Source organism: Cryptomeria japonica, chromosome 8, assembly GCF_030272615.1.
Source record: "Cryptomeria japonica chromosome 8, Sugi_1.0, whole genome shotgun sequence".
NCBI lineage: Eukaryota > Viridiplantae > Streptophyta > Pinopsida > Cupressales > Cupressaceae > Cryptomeria > Cryptomeria japonica.
Genome location: NC_081412.1, coordinates 743,780,007 through 743,797,658, shown reverse-complemented (window position 1 = coordinate 743,797,658; position 17,652 = coordinate 743,780,007). Strand labels below are relative to the sequence as shown.

General features: G+C 36.2%; 1 pseudogene; it reads right to left on the bottom strand.

Annotated features, from left to right (window-relative positions):
- Window positions 1-5,934: 5,934 nt before the first annotated feature.
- On the bottom strand, window positions 5,935-14,635 carry LOC131061482 (heat shock 70 kDa protein-like; annotated as a pseudogene).
- Window positions 14,636-17,652: the final 3,017 nt, after the last annotated feature.

Here is a 17,652-nt window from a genome sequence, read left to right as displayed (position 1 = left end):
GATTAGCAAAGTCAATTTTGTTGAGATTAATTACCATTTTCCAATTATTTAAATTTCTAAATTCAAATGAGCACATGGCTCCTAACTTTTAACCACCTAACCTAACCATCCCCTAACTTAACCCATTCAATCTAATCTTGGGTCTAACTAACCCTATCCTATCTTGCACATTCTAATCTCCTTATCTTAACCTCCCATGGTGTGGGTATTCTCTCCTTGAGACACATGACACTTTTGCCACATGTATCCTCCCTTGGACACTTGCCCTCTCATGAGCAAGGCTCCTTGACACTTGTCACCACAGAGATGACAAGTGTCCCTTCCTCCAACCTCTTCTCCAACTTCCTCAATCTTGGCCCTTGATATCTTCAGATCAGATCTGGACCATCGATTCCTGCCACCTCAGCTTTGGCCTTGGAATTCCTATAAATATCCCCCATTTTGGAGCAATAAGGATCCCCATCTCATATCAATTTAGGCATCATTACTATAGGCAATTTGAATTTCAATTATCTAGTAATTAGCTTTTGGATTAATCATAGCATGTTAATCTAGTTTCTTAAATCATGCATTTCATATCATCTCCATAGTCAATCATGATCAAATAGCTACTCAACTCTTGAGTTGCCACTTTGGAGGTCATTGCTCCGCTGAGAGCCCATCAATCTAACACCTTCAAGGTCCTCAAGAATAGAGGAAAATGAGACATTTCAAGGAAGGCTTATGGTTTGCATTTCTAATCTAGTTTTCAATTAAGCTTTTCAATTACATTTTATTGTCTCATTATATGTGTATGCCTCCTATATACCACATTTTTAGCATCACACTTATCACCAATTATCTACTCTTGTGAATGATTCAATATGACATGTCTAGGTATCGCCTGTGTCGGTTCTACATCTTCTGCTTTAGGTTCTTCATTTTCTTCCTCACTGTCATCGCTTATTGGTTGAGCATCTAATTCTGTATTTTCTGGTTCTTCATTATTCTTTGCTTCTGATTCAATGATCACAATCTTTTCGTCATTATCATCCTTATCAGGTTCTAAATTGCTTGTACATTCAGACTTACTAGATAGATCATCAAATTTTACATTAGCACTTTCAACAATTGTCTTAGTTCTCTTGTTGTAACATTTATATGCCTTACTCTTAGAAGAGTAACCAAGAAAAATTCCCTCATCATATTTTGCATCAAATTTCTCGGTGTAGTTATCTCTCTTAATAAAACATTGACTTCCAAAGATTTTAAAATAACTTACGCAAGGATTTTTTCCATACCATAGCTCATAGGGTGTCTTATTGTTACCTCTCTTTATCAGTACCTAGTTTAAAGTGTATACAACAGTACTGATTGCTTCTCTCCAAAACATTTTGGATACATAACCTTGTAATAACATGATTCTTGCAGCTTCAACTATTATTCTATTCATCCTTTCTGCTATGCCACTCTGTTGTGGTGTCCTTGGAGCAGACATCTATCTCTTTATACCCTATTCATCACAATACTTAACAAATTTATCAGATGTGAGTTCAACTCCTTGGTCTAATCTTAAACACTTCAAGCTCTTACCGGTTTGCTTCTCAACCAGAGCTTTAAATGATTTAAATTTACTAAATTCTTCTAATTTTTCTCTCAAAAATGCCACCCACATCATTTTAGAATAGTCATCGGCGAAGATCATGAAATACCTATCACCGTAATTTAACTCTTTGTTCTCATAGGGCCACAAAGATCAATATGTACCAAATCTAAAATATTCTCAGAAATCAAATTCTTGCTCTTGAAAGAAATAGAGGCCATCTTACTGATTTGACAATCTTTGCATATCACACTATCCAGTTTGACAAGTTGGGGTAATCCTCTTACAACACTTGACTTTCTTATCTTAACCAAATTATCAAAATTAACATGACAAAATATTTTATGCCACAACCAAGTGTCTTCCATTCTTGCAACCAGACAATTATTAATATTACTATTCAAATGGAATAAGTTACCTCTAGTCTGCTTCTCGGTAGCAATCAGTTCACCATTACCTCCAAGAATTCTGTAGACTCTACTTTTAAACTCAAGCAATAACCTTTATCATTGAGTTGACCAACACTTAAAAGATTATGCTTTAGACCATCAACCCAAAACACATCATCAACATTACTCTTCCCATTTAGAGAAATTGAACCTTTACCTTTCACCATGGAAGGAGTTATTTCCAAAACTAACAACACCTCCATCAAATTCATTAAGGGCTATGAACTTACTTTTGTCTCTGGTCATGTGGTGTGAGCAACCACCATCTATAATCCATTCATCACTATTCTCCATATGAGATACTAGTGCCTTTTCATCTGACAATTCCTCCTTCATGACTACAAACATAATTTCTTCATTGTCATCTTCATCATCCGACTCCTCATCGATCACACCTTCATCTTTTGCAACATAACAATGTTTCTTTCCCTTTCCTTTGAATCTTCTAAACTTTTCTTTATTATCGGTGTTAGGGCAGTTAGCAGCAATATGACCAATTTTACCACAAGAGAAACACTTCAAAGGTAGATTTCCTTTATACTTACTAGTGCCTCTTGAAAATCTCTTTGCTAACAGTACCTCAAGTTCTATCACTTGATCTTCATTGTCTTCATTTTCCCGGTTACTTCCATGATTTGTCCCGTACTCATGATTTTGACATATATCTTTTCCTTTTCTAGCAGATGAGTCAGTAACAAAAGCCTTAAAGGTAGATTTAGTAGATTTTGTCACACTATTTAAATCAAAAGTTGCAAGCTTACCAATCAATGAATCAACAATTACCTTATCCTTTGAAATAGATCTAAGTTCTTGGATTGCCGATACTCTTATAGCATATCGAGGTTGAAGAGTTCTGAGCATTTTACTTACTATTGCATCATCTTCTATTTTACCACCAACACTCTTTATGCCGCCAACAACTTCTTTGATTCTTTGACCATACTGTGCAATATTTTCTCCTTCAAGAATTCTCATGTCATCGAACTTTCCTCTCAAGCTTTCCTCTTTGGCTCTTTGAACATTCTCATCTCCTCCATAGATTGTCTCTAACTTTTCCCAAACCTCACCTGTAGTTTCCAATCTGTGAACATCAATATATTTTGAAACAAATAAAGTACTTACAATAGTTTCTAGGGATTGCATGTTATCTTGCTGCTCTCTGAGTTCATCCGCTGTCAAGGGAGTAGTAGTAGGAGCAACATATGTTGTTTCAACTTGCTTCAAATATTGTACACCAAGACCTTTGATGTAGATCTTCATTATGTCTTTCCAGATCTTGTAGTTATCCTTGTTGAACTTAGGACCCTCTTTCTTTATCATCTTGACTTCGTCATAATCTTTCCCTCAAGCAGTTAGGCTTTCTGCACATAGAGGACCAAAGCTCTAATACCAATTGTTAATCCTATGAGGATTTGGTTAATACTGAGAGAGGGGGGGGGGGTGTGAATCAGTATTAAGAAAAATTGAAACTTTAAACCCAAAATCAAACTTATATCAGATCTAAAACCATTTAACAAATATCTCAACTTCTTTAATCAAATCTAACAACCTCTTTATCAAATTTGCTTAATACATTAATCAAATCATTTACCACATCTATCAATACTTTCACCACCAAAGCAATCATATAGATTTGATCATTTACCAACTCTATATCCTCATCAATCAAATCAAAACACTTTCTCTACAAACACATCAATACCAGTAACCTCTGATAAAACATCATAACTGGTGTCTAAGAAATAATGCATGAAATGAAACATAAACAACAATATCACATGAAAAAAATTCCATACATGAACACCATAAGTTTTTGACATGGAAACCCAAATAGGGAAAAACCACGATGGGAGTTGGCACCCACAAATATTTATTCTCTTTTGAAGTACACCCTGTTAGGAGCTTACAATACACCCTGTTAGGAGCAGACCCTGTTAGGAGTCACACGGTTAAGGGATTCGCCTAGTAGCCCGGTTAGGAGCTTGATGATCTGTTAGGATCAACCTCATGAGAGGATTTAACGCTCTTTTGAGAGATTCCCTGTTAGGGGACTTAAATGTTTAAGGCCTGTTAGGACCTACCCGGTTAAGGGATTTAACCTGCTACAACTGTTAGGGAACAATAGTAAGAAAATGATTTCTTACTTGCACTTCTCTGCTTGCTTGATCAGATCCAGTTATGTACAACACTCTACAACTCTTAGGCAAATCTCACACTTCTCTTGGATGACTCAACCCATCGACATGAAAAAACATCAATTGTGTCATCCTAAATAGCCATCTCAACTAGGTCAACCACTAAACCCTAATTACATACTGAATTTATAATTCAAATCATAAGAGATCATCACATATCGATATACAGATCATTACAACAAATTACAATGCAATATTAACTGTTGGTTGATCGTAACCCATCATGAAAATCCAATTTGTACCAAAGTCAAAACCATAAAACACTCTACTAAACGTTTCGCCGATTCCCAAGAAATTTTTCCTTGAATCGCGCCAAAACAACAATCAAATCTTTTCATGCGGGTTGTGTTGTGTTACCACCTTGATGTAGACTTGCCATCGATCACCATCATAACAGAAATCAGTACCAGATTGATGATTTCTTCACCAGTCTTAAACCCTACTAAAACCTTAGCAAAAATTCATCAGAAATTTGAAACATGCCTTTCAGTAATCTTCACAAGTTCCAGTTCCGGTCAGATACTCCTTTCCATGATACAAGTTCACCTTCCAAACCACAAATCACCAATTATCGCCGATCAACCGATTCAATCAAAACATCTCTGCTTTACCGATTAAAGTCCTATTTCATAGACTTCAATTCTCTGTCGGTAAATCTTGTCTTCCGGTAAACCAAATCGCTTAGATGACCAAAAAAAAAGGAACATCAACAACATTAGTTGACATCAGTTGCCATCAATGACAACACAAATAACTGATCAAGTCATCTAATAAGAAAATCTCAATCTCTTCATCACAAATAGACTTCTATCCTTTATCGGTGCAATCATCCATCTTCAACTGCATCAGTTATGCCAAATGCCAACAATATGTATTAATTGAGTTGGTTTAATAGATCTATTGGTGGATGCGTTAGAATCAACATAGATTAATAGATGATTTTATGGATGAGGATTAATAAAGATTAATGTACTGATATGCATGGATTGATGGATTAGGTTTGATATTTTTCTATGCATAATTCTAAACATGATCAAATTAAGTCTTACATTGAGGTGAAAAAGTATCAAATTCATTCCAACATTGTGGTCATTCTTGTTTATAAACGAAAGAAAGTCCTATATTGTAGATAAAATAAATCGAATATGAACAAATTATCAAATTGATTCCTACTTTAAGAGCACCCTTGTAGATGGAAAAATCACTTCCATAAATTCAAAAATCTACAAAATTCATACTCATGAACACAAAACCCACTCATCAAAATTGGAAATACAATCAAAAAGTAATTTAATAAACTGATTTTATTAATTATTATAACAACATAAATTAAATAATACTAAAAAAATTCCCTCCCATATTAATTAATCCCAACTCCAAATTCTAAACTTGAATTAAAATTTCATGAAAAACAATTCCATTGCTGAATTTTATGAGAAAAACATTCCATAGTTGAAATTTCATGAGAAAAACATTCAATTGTTGAATTTCATAAAAAAACATTACATTGTTGAAATTTCATGAGAAAAACATTCAAGTAAATTGTAGTGAAAACGTTTTATTAATTACACAAACATAATTGCAATCTATCTTATCTAGGAAAGATGTAATCTTTGTACATTATTCACATACATACTTAAAGTAATCATTACACTATAAACTACCCAACATCTGCAAAGCTTCAAACTACAAAAAAACACCCAAATTTTTAGTCAACTTCCTTAATCTTGGGTCCTCCAGCCGTCGATCCTCCTCGAGAAGACACAAAATCATCAAAAACAACACCAGGACGAGCACCATCAACACCACCATACATTTTAGCAATGATGAGATTACATATTGCCTCCAACTCTTTTTTCTTATCTTCAAATTCTTCCACCTCTGCTAGTTGGTTATGATCTAGCTAGCTAAGGACATCACCAACAACCTAGTGATTTTCTCCTTCTCCTCTAGACTTGGCTTCGAAGAAATATTCTCATCCTTCACTGTGCTATGCATATTGTATGCATAGTTCTCCAGGGAATTCTTTGCCTCCACCTTTCTCTTGATCTGCTCGTCCTCAGCCTTGTACTAATATGCGTTTGCACCATTCTGTCAATATCTTCTTTGCCAAGTCGCCCATTGTCATTAGTAAATTTGGCGATTTTGTTCTTCACTCTTGCAGTCTTGTACTCCGCAGAGACGTTCAGAATGCCATCTGCATCTATGTCAAATTTTACATTGATCTGCGGGATGCCCCAGGGAGTGGGCGGAATGTCGCTCAGTTCAAATTTGCCCAACAAATTGTTGTCTTTTGTTCTTGCTTGCTCTTCTTTGTATACCTGTACCCACCAGGAAATTACAAATGTAAGTTTTAAAGGGAAATAGAAGTTGCAAATAATTATGGAAGGAAAATTCAAAAGAAGATTGCGACATTTTGAATTTTGTTGATGTAAGGGACAATTCGATTGATTTTTAGAACATATGGGATGAATCAGATGTTTAGGATTCCATCCTCCCCTCAAAACAATTGGATGACCAAAGTCCCCTCCTCCCTTCCATCATGGATTAGATGAGACCCTCCTACCCTAAAACTAATCGAATGACCAGAGAATCAGATGGCCAAAATCCCCTCCTCCCCTAAAATGAATCAGATGACCAAAGTTCCCTCTATTATGAACTACCCAACATCTGCAGAGCTTCAAACTATGAAAAAAACACCCAAATTTTTAGTCGACTTCCTTAATCTTGGGTCCTCTAGCCGCCGATCCTCCTCGAGAAGACACAAAATCATCAAAAACAACACCGGGACGAGCACCGTCAACACCACCATACATTTTAGCAATGATGAGATTACATATTGCCTCCAACTCTTTTTTCTTATCTTCAAATTCTTCCACCTCTGCTAGCTGGTTATGATCTAGCCAGCTAAGGACATCACCAACAACCTTGTGATTTTCTCTTTCTCCTCTAGACTTAGCTTCAAAGAAATATTCTCATCCTTCACTGTGCTACGCATATTGTATGCATAGTTATCCAGGGAATTCTTTTCCTCCACCTTTCTCTTGATCCGCTCGTCCTCAGCCTTATACTAATATGCATTTGCACCATTCTATCGATATCTTCTTTGCTGAGTCACCCATTGTCATTAGTAAATTTGGTGATTTTGTTCTTCACTCCTGCAGTCTTGTACTCCGCATAGACGTTCAGAATGCCATTCACGTCTACGTTGAATTTTACATTGATATGCGGGACACCCCAGGGAGCGAGCGGAATGTCGCTTAGTTCAAATTTGCCCAACAAATTGTTGTCTTTTGTTCTTGCTTGCTCTTCTTTGTATACCTGTACCCACCAGGAAATTACAAATGTAAGTTTCAAAGGGAAAGAGAAGTTGCAAACAATTCTGGAACGAAAATTCAAAAGAAGATTGCAACATTTTGAATTTCCCTTGATATAAGGGACAATTCGATTAATGTTTAGAACATATGGGATGAATTAGATGTTTAGGATTCCATCCTCCCCTCAAAACAATTGGATGACCAGAGTCCCCTCCTCCCTTCCATCATGGATTAGTTGAGCCCCTCCTACCCCAAAACTAATCGAATGACCAGAGAATCAGATGACCAAAATCCCCTCCTCCCCTAAAACGAATCAAATGACCAAAGTTCCCTCTATTATGAATAAGATGACTAAAAGTCCCCCCCTCCCTGCTACTATGAATTAGATGACCAGAGTTCCCTCTATTATGAATTAGATGACCAAAATCCCCCCCCCTCCCTGCTACAATGAATCAGATGACTAGAGTTCCCTCTATTATGAATCAAATGACCAAAATTCCCCCCTCCCTGCTACTATGAATTAGATGACCAGAGTCCCCTCCTCTACTCTAGTGTAAATCGGATGACCAGGTTCCCCTCCTCTACTATGAGAGGGACGACCAGGTTCTACTATGAATCAAATGGCCAATATCTCCCCTCCTCTACTCTACTATAAATCAAATGACCAAAATCCCATCCTCTACTCTACTATAAATTGGATGACAAAAATACCCAACTCTACTATGAGTGGGATGACCAAATTCCCCTCCTCTACTCTACTATAAATCATATGACCAAAATCCCCTCCTCTACTCTACTATAAAACAGATGACTAGAATCCCCTCCTCTACTATGAGTGGGATGACCAGGTTCCCCTCCTCTACTCTACTATAAATTAGATGACCAAAATCCCCTCCTCTACTATGAGTGGGATGACCAAGTTCCCCTCCTCTACTATGAATCAGATGGCTAATATCTCTCCTCCTCTACTCTACTTAAATCAGATGACCAGAATCCCTTCCTCTACTTTACTACTAGTCGGATGACCAAAGTCCCCTCCTCTCTATTATGCATCAGATGACCAAATTCCCGTCCCCTCCTCCACTATGAATCAGATTACCAGAATCCCCTCTTGTCCTCCACTATGAATCAGATGACCAGAATCCCCTCCTCCCCTGCTACTACTCTCAACTATTCCTGCTACTACTCTAACTGTCTAATGACTTGTTAATCTCCCTTTTAATTGAATGACAAGAGTCCCCTCCCTGCTACTACGAATTGAATGACCAGAATCCCCTCATACCCTTCTAGTACTCTAACTATCTAACAAGTTGTTTATAAATGTATAAAACAAATGGGACAAATTAATGACTTGTTTATAGATGTATGAAACAAATGAAACAAAATTGATGACTAAAATCCCCTTCTCCCTCCCCTGCTACTATTCTAATGAAATCCCCTCTTCCCTCCCTTGCTACTATTCTAATGCTCTAATGAATTGCTTATATTTTTATAATATTGCAGATCTTAAGAATACCATTTTATAAATGATAATCTAGATATTTATAAAAAAGTTTTGAAATCAAGGGGAAGAAATCAAACCTGGATAAGCACTCCTGGCTGGTTGTCAGAGTAAGTCGAAAATATCTTCTCTTTCTTGGTGGGGATTGTTGTGTTACGAGGAATCAAAATAGTTATAACGCCTCCTATTGTCTCAAGGCCGAAACTCAAAGGAGTGACGTTTAGTAGCAACAGGTCTTGCACTTTCTAGTCGCCTTCTCTAGTTAAAATAGTAGCCTAGACTGTTGCACCATAGGCCATGGCCTCATCTGGGTTTATGCTCTTGCATAGTTCCTTGCCATTGAAGAAATCTTGCAGCAGCTGCTGCACCTTGGGAATTCGGGTCAACCCACCAACCAGAACGACTTCGCCTATTCGACTCTTGTCGAGCTTAGCATCTCTCAGGCATTTCTCCACTGGTTCCATGCACTTTCTGAACATGTCCATGTTCATCTATTCAAATCTACATTATTAAAATACAGTTAATTAATAAAGCAATTTTTTTTACTAGCCTTTGCCATTTCATTAGTCATGATACCAAAGAAGAATGAAAATAAAGAAAATAGTTTTTTTTTTTTAAAATAATGATAACGGTTAAGGCCTTTTCACATATACTTTCATAGAGGGGAAATTTGGATGACATGAATCCTCTTCCTTCCCTTTTCTATTAAAGTTTGACATCTAATGACTCCAAGTTGGTTCTCAACTTTGTGTGTTTTGAACCTCAATGTGCAATTAAATTTTCATAGAGTGTAATTTTTTATAAGGAAAATGTAAATGACTAATAATCATCCTATTCTTTATTCATGTACCCAAATCTTCTTCCTTTCTTCTTCTTTTAGTACCCAAATCTTCTTCCTTTCTTCTCCTTTTCCTCCCTTATTAAAGTCCAAATCTTCTTCCTTTCCTCTCTTTTATTAAAGTTGAGACCTAACAAATTTTTCAAATTTATATGTTTTGGACCTTACTCCATTTGGACTCTAAGGTGTAATTATTTATTCTCTCATATGTCTATGAAAAAGCCAAATAATCAAGATCATCCTCTTCCCATCACGATAAATGGGAAAGTTGGATAACCTGTAGCCTCCTCTCCCTCTTCTATTAAAATTAAGACTTAACGACTATATATTTTTGAAGCAAACGTTAGATAACCCAAATCCTCCTCTCCCTCTCTTAATAAAATTTACACCTTACGACTCTAAAATGTTTTTGACTTCGCTTCAATTGAACTATACTAGACTCTATTTAAACTCTAGGGTGTAATTATTTGTCCCTTCACACGTGTAAGGTAAAACTCACAATCACCATCTTCCTATTTTGTTCTTTTTACTTTGATGAATAGAAAAGTTGGATAACCCAAATCTAAAGTATAATTATTTATCCCCTCATATGTGTAAGAATAGGAAAGTTGGATAACCCAAATATAGAGTGTAATTGTTTAAGGAAAAGTCAAATAATCAAAATCATCATCTTCCCATCTTGCTGAATAGGAAAGTTGGATAACTCAAATCTAAAGTGTAATTATTTATCCCCTTGTCATGACCCAATTCAAACCACCTAGTTAGAGATTACTTTTAGATACCAATACTTATACTAATGACATTTTATGCTAATAAATGCACGTGATGACTTTGATTAGATTATTCATGATGTGAGATGGTATTATGTTGTTTAACGCTATTAATGATGATTAATGACGTTGTTTAATGCTATCTATGATGTTAATGTCGTTTCAATTATGATGTTTAATGATATTAATGCTTTTGTTAGATTTTACATGTCATGATGAATATAATGCATTTTTTTTATCATGATCTAACGACTTGTTATCGAGTTTGAGTTGGTTGCAGGTTGACTGTCGAAGGCGGACATATGACCGAGGAGGAGTTTTTCTAGCTTGTCTGCAATGACCTACAAAATGGGACCCTCTGCAAAAACACAAATTAGATAATAATTAGTAAATTAAACCTTGAAATTAAAATAAATAAATCAATATTAGAAATTAATTATTCAATAGTTAAATTATAAAAATAATAAACAAATATTATTTAAGAGATGAGGTATAATAATTAAAGCTATTAAAATATTATATTAGAGAGTTAAAATAAATAAATAAAATAATTGATTTATTCGAAAGTTAGAATGCTTGACATGCACAGATGTTTATATAGATAAAATATATTAATTTATTTAAGAGTTAAATTAATTAAAATATAATTGATTTTAAGATTCACAAATATTTAAATTACAAAATTTACATGTGTGGATATATATAGAGGACAAATTGTAAATTTATAAGAAAATGATAATTAAAAAAAAACATAAGCGACATGCGAGGGTATTGATAAATAATAAAGCAAATATTTCAAATAAAAATATAATCATTAATTAATTGTTTTCGAAACTAAAATTTAGCATAAGTCCTGCATTCAATTTAATTACTAAAATTAGTTTTCTAGATTTAAAATTTATAAGCTCATTATTATAAAAACCATTCAAATAGCTAAGAACTATCTTTAGCACTTATTATTAAGTTATTCTTAATACATTACATGCATTGAACCAAAATGAATCAAAACAATTATAAATATAGGATCGACTCTCTTGTTTTCAATCATCAACCGGTTGGAATTATTTTCTCTTGTGAATTCTTTTTGGAAGCTGCTTGGGTTTTAGTCTTCTTTGGCTACCTCTCAGTTTTGGATGGGTTATCCTCGTCTTCTCATCCTACCACATATTTGACAGGGTAACTCGACTATTATGGCTTTATTCTGGTTCTTCAACCATTTCATATTTATTTTTCATTTTCTTATTTTACTTGTATCTTGGCTTAATTGATTGTAGTGCAAAATATCTTGGCAGTCTAGTTTGGTGAATACTACCTTGGATCAAACTTATCTCTTTTCCTCCACACCTCAGTTGCCTACTGTTGGTGGCACATATAAAAATTTCCATTCTATATGTCGCCTTATTGAGTCATGTCCCCATCTAGTCCTTTGGTCGAGTCATGTGCTTTCAATTTCCCATGTAATCGAGTCTTTGTTGTTTCCTTAAGTTTCACTATGTTGAACTTGAACCTTGAACTTGAACCTTTTTGGTTCAAGGTTCAAAGTTCAATAGGCGTCGTATTAAAAGTTTTTCCTCCCACGCGACTTTAAGTCTTCTTTAGTTTTTGTCGGTGTTTAGCATTGTTTGAACCTTGAACTTGAACCTTTTTGGTTAAAGGTTCAAAGTTCAAGATTTGTCATGTTTATGTTTTTGTGTCACGATTGTTCCTCAAGATTCAGAGTTTGATGTTTAGACTTCTTGGAGATCATGTGACTTTCATGAGGTGGCGGTGCGGATTTTAAGATATGATTAACGGCGGCAGAGAAGAGGAATATTCTTTCTTTAATGATTTGAAATCTGTCATTTATGGCAAGTGTGGCGTGGAGATCCGTATTGTCAGATATGAAGTGACTTGGCATTAAATGCATGCTCGAACGCGATCATTTCAAAGTGAGGTCGCACGAGTGAAGAGTAATGAGGACAATTCGTGGTAATCATGGGTAAGATTTTCTCGGCTTGTTAAATTGAGCAGTTGCCTTGTCAAGATTGTCATTTGTGGATAAGTTTAAGAAGAGTTTTTGGAGCGGGAAGAAATAGACTGCGATAGGGGTTTTGCAGATGACAGAGGAAGGTATGTTCAACAACTTTCCTAATTGCTGCAGTTTTTAGAAAAGATCTGGGTATTTTGTTTAGTTGTTTGTTTCCGTTTTACCTTTTCTTCTTTGTCTGGGTTAATTGGGGAAAATCATGAGTTAATCATGAGGCCCACTCTGCTTAAATTAATGAACTCTTCTTCCCTTGTAAGTTCCTTACCAGAGCTGGGTGATACAACTTTAGTTCAATTAGATTTAGATGATTTCCTAGAAAGAAAACGAAACCCAACCACAGATTCTATGATGAGAGATATTGCACAAAGCGGTTTATTGGAAGCAGCCGCATTTCCCACAACTGCCCCTTGTCCTGAATTGGTTTTAGAATGTATGAACCACTATGATAAAGCTAAAAGATGCATAAGGAAAAATAATGGTGAGGTTTTGTTGTCCATTGATAGACAGACGGTAATGGCTACCATGGGTATCTCACATCAGCAACCCTATGAAGATTGGACTATTGAAAAATATTATGGAATTTATTCTAAGAAAAAGTAGTATTACATAACTGTTATTGTGCGAAATTGGATTTTGAGGTTTCAAAAAGGGGGCTCAAGGTTACCAAGACCCTTAACCCAAGAGCATTTGATTCTTGGAATCAGAGATTTGGTAATATTGTTGAGCAGAGTTAAGGGAAATTCACACTCCTTCTATTGGGAAGACTGGATGTATTTCTTCATCCAGGTCACTCTAGACAAAAATCGGTTCATTGACTAGGGAACTGTTATTGCAGAAAGATTGCATGAGGGTTTGAGCAATTATCTTGGGATGCCGAATTTCTATATGGCTTCATACCTGTTATATATGCTAGCTTGTGTGAGGGAGTGGTCTAGATTATTCCATGCTAAATGCATTCAAGGTATTAAAATTTATGAGTATCACCCCCATTTGACTTTAAAAGGACATGTTGATAATTACCTTTGCTGGAATGACATTTTTGCTGGGAGGTTGACCTTTGAATTACAAGATAACTTGCATAGGAGAATGTTTGTAGAAGCAGTTGAACTAGTAAATATCTATGGTAGTTTCTTTACACAATTGAATCACTTCACTTACATAACGGTTGGAGGTTTTGAAGGTGAACCCTTTAGGCTACCTAGATATGTTTCAGACTCCTGTATTTAGATTGAAATTTCTAGGAAGATAGCCTATGTTGCAAAGGATTATGGTGAAGATTCTGGCACAAGTGGAATTTTTCCTATCGATTTAGGCCATTACAGTTGTAGGTTTATTTCTGATGCACTAAATCTTGAGTTAGAGTTTAAGAGATTTCATTTGAAAACCTTTGTGAAAAGGGATAACTTTGATAGTAAAGGTTTTATTGCCCAATATGTGAAAAAGATAGTGCCTGATCAACATGTGCCCCAGTTGGAGGATTATTGGGAGGATTGCCTAGATGAGTTTGAAGTGAGAAAGAGGAGTTGGTCTAGGTTAACTCTGAAACATATTCATGACATGAAATTGTCAATGGATACCTCAGGTGTCACCACTGATGATGAAGATGTACTGGATCAAGAGTTTATGAAGTGGGTACATAATGAACCTCTCCCAGAAGTTGACTAGAGTAAAAAGATGGAAGATAGCATACAGGAACACACTTTTAGCATAATTTGCACAACAAAAAATTGGCTTAGGAGTTGCTGATTTCACCCGTGAGGGCAACTATTTCAAGAAACAAAAATGGAAGGAAGATCGCAATAAAAACTATTGTTTTAACTAACATCCTTGTTTCTATTGCAAGGCAGGCAAAGATTAAAGAAGAAAAACTTGACACTGAAGTTGTACATTTTATTGGTGGATGAGTAACCAGGTCAAGATACAAGAAGAATTTTCATCCACCTACCACCCACCTCATTCTTGATTTGGACGTCGAGGAGGTACAGGGAAATATGGCAACCCTTGTTTCAGATGCTGACAAGTCTTCAACTGATTCACATGCTACTATCTAGGATTCATAAGTGCTTGATATCCGGTCTAACGCAGACAATGTTACACTACCGCCTTCAGGAGAACCTTCCCCTATGCAATCTAAGGAACTGACTTTGGCACCTAAATGGTTAAGTGACTCAATTACCAGGAAAAGAAATGTGGTGGCTATTTTGGTGTCGATGGAAGATGCTGTGAGTAAATGCCTGGGAAGATCCACAAAGCCTAAGCGGCTAAAAATGGAGACTATGATTGGTTTTGACGAAGACACAAAGCATTGGACTGCAAACATTGCCAAACCTACATCTGATAAGGATGCTGCCACCGCTTCTGAGGTGGCTTATACCATTGAGCGAGTTGATTTGGGGGTCGGAACCAGAGCAGTTGATGTGAAACATTTGGAGACTTCGACCAAATGGATTATCTCCCCCACTTGGAAGGACGAGAAGGACAAGGCTGAGTTGAAGCAGAATTTAATGCAAATGGCCCAATATATTCATGCTCTACAGAATACTCCGTTGTTGTTGTCTCAAAGCTCAGTGTCCTTTAGTTAAAAATTCCCATGTAATCAGAAGTTCTTTGATGAGGTTCAACGAAACAAGATGATTGCAAAGATTTTCTCTGAATGGCTCACCTCGATTGTGCATCAAGGAACCAATTACATATCAGATTTAGTCCAGATTTTCAAAGATGCTAATGAAGTTACCAAGGAGTTGGATGCCGACTTAATCTCATGGCAAAAAGAAAAGACTAAATGGGCAGTGATTTCAAAGAAAATGCGCGACATTCAGCGTTATGGCTTGATGAATTTTCTTGTCGAAAGACAAGTGCCAGGGTTAAACGAGGATATAATGTTTATATGCAAAGAAAGCATAGAGTGGCGCAACCAAATCATCGAATAGGGTCATAGTGAATCAGGAAGTCTACGAGGCAAACTAACAACCTTGAGGACGACCATGCAAAAGGATTTGCGCTGCATAGATGTCCAATTGCTTAAGGAAGATAGCTAGACTTTGGAAGATACTGCACAAATGATCAATCAATTCAACAGCCACATTAAACAAATTAAAGTGGAGAAATCCTTGGCTGTGGAAGAGTTTACGAGGATTTCCAAAGTGGAATCAATTCTCACTATTTCTCTGGATCACTTTGATTCACACAGGGACAAATTACAAATGGCGAAAAGGAAGAAAGAACTCTGGAAGCAAAGGGTAATACACATCAGCCTAGCGCATGTAACAGTAAGTCAGAGTTCTCGAAGGTGCATCGAGAGTGGAGTGTGGCAAAGGCAGTTATGGTGTCCGTCCAAAATAATAACCTGGGCAATCTGACTGAGACGGGATCCACAACATGACTAGCACTGTTGGCAGTTGTTTGCCAGCGAGTCTAGTCGTGTTTTTATAGTTTCAGTTATGCAGTTAGGGTATTTTTTCATTAACTCTTTCGAGTTAATTTTACCTTTGGTTCAAAATATTTGTCTGGTGACCTATTTATATGTTTTGTAATAACTTTAAGTAGGTTCACTAAGTTTTTGAAAAAACTCTCTCTTTAATTTTGTTGAAAAACTTTGTGTATGTGGAAGGTGGATGATCATCTATGAATGAAAATCTAAATGACAGTTATCTTTGACTTCAAATATGTGTGTTTGATGTTTGAAATTTGGTTTTTATGAGAATCTATTTCAAGAAAAGATCTGTTATAAATTTCCATGTGCGCAGAAAATTACCAGTGAAATTCATCTTTTAAGCTTTTCATTTTGTTTTAGTGTACATGTGAAGTCCGTCGGCTTTATACAAAGAGTTATATATGAAAAAATGCTTGCGTTCATTTGGTGTTGACTAGTGAATGCAATTACCTTTTTGTGCTTTCTGGTGAAAAGTATAATATTGGTTGTGTGTAATTTGGAGCCAATTGAATATCTATTAAAGGGAGTTGTACCTTAATTCAGAGGTTAATCAATACAATGATTTTCCAACTGTTTGGTGAAAGTTGTCTTTCATTTTTCAAGCTATAGGGTATAAAGATTAAATAAATTGTGAGAGACAAATCTGTTTACCAACAGATTTTTGGCGACTTTGCTGGGGAAGAACGAGAACAGTTGGTTTTAAAAACATGGTCATCATTTCAGTGATGCTTTGTTCTTTATAAATGGCGCTAACTCACGAAGGGTTTTTACCTATTTTACAACCAAATTTAAATTGTGTTCAAGAAGAGAAAAGTAACATTATCTCTAAGTTAGATACTCTAGCCTGGAGACATAGAAGAAGTCGAGTTGAATATGATAGAATAAGTGCTTTCCTTGATGAAATAGAAAGACAAGCAGACCATCCTGTGTTAATCTTTGAGAGGGTAATTGTTCCTATGGTTTACTTTATTCAAGTCCCTGATAATCAATTATGGAATCCCAGACGCTTGTTACCCTGATCATTCCACATTGGACTCTAAGCCGTATACTAGATCCCAAAGAAGGGAGGGGGTTTTTGATCCTATTTTTGAAGAGATGCAGAACTTAAATTTTCAACCTACCTTCTCACCTCAACAAAGGGTAAGAACTAGACCTACTTCCCTATTGCCATCATCACCCGTGTCCTCAGTTTGTCAAGCCTTGAACCTGCACGATGTTGCCTTGCCGAATATATTCAATCTGACCCCTCTTAATATCATACTCCCAATGGCAGCAAATAACCCATGGGGGGCTGTTGTAGGCCCATTGAACTTAGGTTTGAATCTTAACCCCTTGCCAAAAGGTGCTAGGGATCATTTGCCCAAATTTAGTGGAGATGGGACGGTCACCACTGATGAGCACCTGAATGCTTTCAATGTAGCCTGTGGAGTAATTGCGCTTCAACACAAGGACGTGGTTGTCAGGTTGTTTGTTCAGACACTAACATGGGTAGCAGCCGATTGGTTTTATCACTTGCCAAATAGTGTGATAACAACCTAGAA